At 39.3% G+C, this 4,700-nt stretch overlaps 1 long non-coding RNA gene across 1 annotated transcript; it reads right to left on the bottom strand.

The window, feature by feature from the left end:
• Nucleotides 1-2,713: 2,713 nt before the first annotated feature.
• On the bottom strand, nt 2,714-4,700 carry LOC121051075. The gene is made up of 3 exons (XR_005805047.1): nt 4,422-4,700; nt 3,926-3,991; nt 2,714-2,985 (listed from the first exon to the last, which is right to left on the bottom strand). It is a non-coding gene; the product is annotated as an uncharacterized LOC121051075 (long non-coding RNA).

The following is a 4,700-nucleotide window of genomic DNA, read 5'->3' as shown; positions in this document are numbered from 1 at the left end:
CTCAAATTTTGACCCGAACAAAAAGTCGACTTTTAGGGCCACTAAACGTACTGGAACGATAGTAAAAGTGAAAATAAAAGTCGTTTACCGTCCAAATGACTAGTAAACGGGTAATTGAGATACGGGACGTTACAATAGGTCTCCTCGTAGTCGATTCCAAGGCGTTGTGAGAAGCCTTGCGCCACAAGGCGAGCTTTGTACCTTACAATCTCGTTTCTCTCATTACGCTTTCTAACGAATACCCATTTGTGACCAACCGGTTTGGTGTTGGGCAGTATTGGCACACTTGCCCAAATACCTTTCTTTTTGCTAGAAAATCTAGTTCTGCTTAGATCGCATCATTCCATTTTTGCCAATCAGCTCTACGTTGGCATTCATCAACAGAGCGTAGTTCGATGTCATCAGTCTCAATAATCTCACACATTATAGAATACGCGAATACATCATCAATGATGATGAAGTTTCTTTCCCACGTCTCATGTACACTAGTGTAATTCACATAGATATCTACGTTCTCAGGGATAGGTTCTGACATTGAGGTGTCCCCCAAAGATGTCTCTTAGACATAACCATAATCCGGAACATTCTTATAGGACCAATTTTGAGTATCGATGATCAAAAGATTTGTATGTGCCTCATTCGCTCGCTTTCTAGGGCAAGTATCCTTCTAACCAACTGGTCTACCGAGATTCCTTGCAAGATCTGCGACCATAGACTCCACATCACTGCCAATATGAGCAATGGCGCCATTTCCTGGTACCTCAGGAGTGGCATTATGTCCAGTATTTGGGACGTCAATGCTTGCAAGCACATTTGCAGCAAGTATATATAGGGCTGGGCATTTAGCCCGAAAACCCTAAAATTGGTCTGGAAACGGCCCGAACGGTTCAGGATTTAAAAAATAATTTCACAGTTTTGCAAGGCCCTGCCCGAAGGCAATATAAAACGGTCAGGGCCCGGGCCTAAGAAATCAAAAAAAAAAAAACCCAAAAGCCCGTTTTCTGACTTTTTCTATTAACTATATAATACTTAAGCTATTTACCCTACTCTCTCTCTCTCTCTCTCTCTTCCTCTTTTCACTGCCGCACACTCTCTTCTTCTTCTTCTTCTCTCATCTCCTCTCTTATTCTCAGTTCATACCTTCTTTTTCTTCTTCTAGCTATGATTTTCATCATCTTAGATATCCAAGATTTTCATTTCTATTTCTTCGTACCTCAAATTTTGGTTCATGTATTGATATAAACAGAGTTGCAGATCGGAAAGTTTCAAATTCTAGATCCATGCCATGTTGAGGAGAAGGCCAAGAGAATTAAGGGTGAGATGGGTCAATTACTTCATGTCTTCAAGCAATTTAGGATGTTTTCTTCATCTATGTAAAGGGGATTTACCGATTTAGGGGTTAATTAGTGCATGGGATTTTGGTGTTTTTTAGGGATTTTGGATTTTGATCAATAGCCTTAAAGACTTGTATATTTCGATTTCGATTGCAAGTTTCTTTCAATATCTTATGTTGATCTTCTATTTTCTTCTCTGCATTTTGTTTAATTCGTGAGAAGTAAAACATTACGAATTGTACGAAATATGTTGATATGAAAGTCTGAGAAAAACTAGAGCATAAAGTATATCGTCGCCTTCTGATATTGAGGCTTGAGCATTTGTACAGATTAGGGCCCGAAAACCCGAAAAAAAAAAAAAAAAAAAAAAAAAAAAAAAAAAAAAAGGGCCGGTCCTAACTCAGTCCCATAACTTGAAACACACAATTTGAGCCCGGCCCAAAAATTGCAGTTCGGGGCCTTCCAAATTTTGCACGGGCCGGACTCGAGCCCAGCCCTAGGTATATGTGATCTCGTCATTGTAGCAGTATCAGAAAACGCATCAGGCAGAGTATATGCTATGCTCTGAAGCTCGATAATTCTTCACATTTCAAGTTCAGACTATGCGGTACGGGGATCGAGATGAGACATAATGGGGACAAATCACGACAATTCCTGTCGTTCCTGCTGAACATTCATGTTCTTATCTCTCCCTAACGATGGGAAGACTGTCTCATTAAAGTGACAATCCATAAATCTAGCGGTAAAGAGATCACCTGTCAAGGGTTCCAAATAGCGGACAATAGTTGGAGTCTCATATCCAACATATATGCCCATTCGTCTCTATGGACCCATCTTGGTATGCTGTGGCGGTGTAATAGGCATATATATGGCACACCCAAAATGCATAAGTGCGAGATATCAGACTTGTACCCAGTCACTAGCTGTAACGCTGAATAAGGTTGGGTGGCAGTGGGTCGTAGAAGAATTAGTGTCGCTGCATGCAATATTGTATATCTCCAAGCGGAAACAGAGAGATTGGTGCGCATAACCAATGTCCATGCAATCATTTGTGGGAGCTTAATGGCAGCTTCCGCGATACCATTTTGGGTATGAACATGAGGAATTGGATGCTCTACATCAATCCCCAGTGACATACAATAGTCATCGAACGTTTTTGATGTAAACTCCCCAGTATTATCAAGTCGAATAGACTTAATGGGATGGCCTGGGTAGTGAGCCCGTAGACAGATTGACAAACTCACTCCCGGATTTCAAAGTGGAATCTGAGGTGGATATGTATATACCAAGTTAGAGGAAGATTTTTATCAGAAATTTGACATAGCCTCCCTTAAAAATGGACTACCCAAGAACTTGTAAATCCAATAATACACTTCCCAAAATCATAAATCTCCAATAACTTTCAATTAGGACCTCTTGTCCTTCACAAAAGCATCCACCACCAACCAAATACGAGGGTTCTAACCCAACAACTACAACTTAGGGATCCAATACTCAATTTATGGTTACATCAGAGCATAAGTTACATGGTCTAATTAAGTAAGAAATATAAAAGTATGAAAGGGAACAAATCCTACAAGTTGAGATGAATGATGGTGGATAAGGAGAATGCCTCAACGTGGTGCAGTCCGACCTCAGCAAAATCTACTACCTGGGCAAAACAGAAATCCAAAGAGCCCCGAGAAAACATAGAAAATGTGAGACGAGCTCTGTGAGAGGACAAAAATAATTTAATATTTAAAACCACTTTGATAAATCTTATTTTCTTAAAGCCATTTCTCTTTCGTAAACCTTTGGCATGTAATTAACCATTTACAATAAAAAGACAAGTTCAAATCACAAATACTTTCACATACCAAATTATAAGGTAAACTTGTAACAAAATAAACACTTTGCTTTAAAAATGTTCCATAAGAAAAACTAAAGATATAGCTGGAGAATAAACTCGATACTTGCTTGCGAAGGTGACTCAGTCCAAAAACATTTTGCATAACTTTCAAAACTAAAAAGCATCACCAAACTTGTACCAAAAAACTGGTCATACACCTACAATGATCTAAATCAAAATAGGCAGAGCGTGGCGGACAACTAGTCATGCACCCATGTTGAGCGAACTCAACATGAGCAAGGCGGGGGAGGGGGAAGAACTGGTAGTACACCTGTGCGCATCAGGCAGAGCAGGGGGAACTGGTCATACACTTGTGCATCCGCCGATACACAAGCAGAGCGTGAGGGTATACGTGCACGTAACTGGAAAACTAATGAAGTATCGCAGTATCTTGCTGGGGTTAGGTACTCGTAAGGTAAGTTGAAATCCAATTTATTTTGCCAAAATAGAAGGTTCTTTCTTTTTGTACACGTAACAACATTTAAAACTTCATATCTAATAGATCATTTGGAAAATTTCTTTCTTTCCCAAAAATAAGCAATTTACTTCAAAACATAAATTATAAAATTGCATAATGACCACAACAATTAATTTATGAGAAATCACAATAAACTTGTTGGATAATAAATAGGTAATTAAGGAAATCAAATATCAAAGAATCGAAGTAATTGCATGCATTTCTTTAAAACAAAGTCCAACTCACAATGAAGGGTGACTAGGAGAGTCTCGTCTCGGGAATGTCCTCGGAAGCTTTGCTCAACTGGATTACCTAGCCAATAATAATTTATAAATAAATTAAGCTCAACCCCGATATACTAAGTAAAGAAACGTGAATGCATCCTAGGAAATCGTATCCTCTTCTCGATGTAAAGTCACCCAAGTCTTCCTATCATCAAATAATCATCTTAAGTCTCTTCTAGTAGCTTCCCCCCAACTCCAACTCCTCCAAAAATAATTTTTCCCAATTTAATCCCAACACCAAATTCTAATTCCTCATCAAAAATTCAACAATTTTACTTAAGCTAGTACTAACACATCCTAGGAAGCACAATAACACTCAAAATGACCATGAAAAACCGCCGGAGGCGGCGGAGCCATGGTGGCTCATGGTGGCCGGAATTTCAATTTCCAAAATCCTCAAATATATATGCAATACTATTCTCAAAAGAAAGCCCATGAGGTAATGAACAACTTTATACCTTGGGGTTTCTCCAAAATGTCGACGGTTTGGTCGGAATTTGAAAAATAGCCGGAAAATCACTCAATCTTCTCTCCTTCGATTCATCGCGCACACTTTACGATAGGTCTTGAAACATATATCAATAGAAAGCTCATGAAGAGAGGAAGAGACTGGTGTAAAAATTATCACCAGATTTGGCCAGAATTGGCGCCGGTGACGGAAGTTTGGTGGTGGCAAGGCTAAGGCGCTCTCTCTCTCTCTCTCCCCTTCTGTTTTCAACGTGAAAATGGTTTTTTTT

The sequence above is a fragment of the Rosa chinensis genome, chromosome 1 (genome assembly GCF_002994745.2).
Source record: "Rosa chinensis cultivar Old Blush chromosome 1, RchiOBHm-V2, whole genome shotgun sequence".
In the NCBI taxonomy this organism is placed as follows: Eukaryota; Viridiplantae; Streptophyta; class Magnoliopsida; order Rosales; family Rosaceae; genus Rosa; species Rosa chinensis.
The sequence above is the reverse complement of the archived record's forward strand: the minus strand, read 5'-3'. Positions and strand labels throughout refer to the sequence as shown.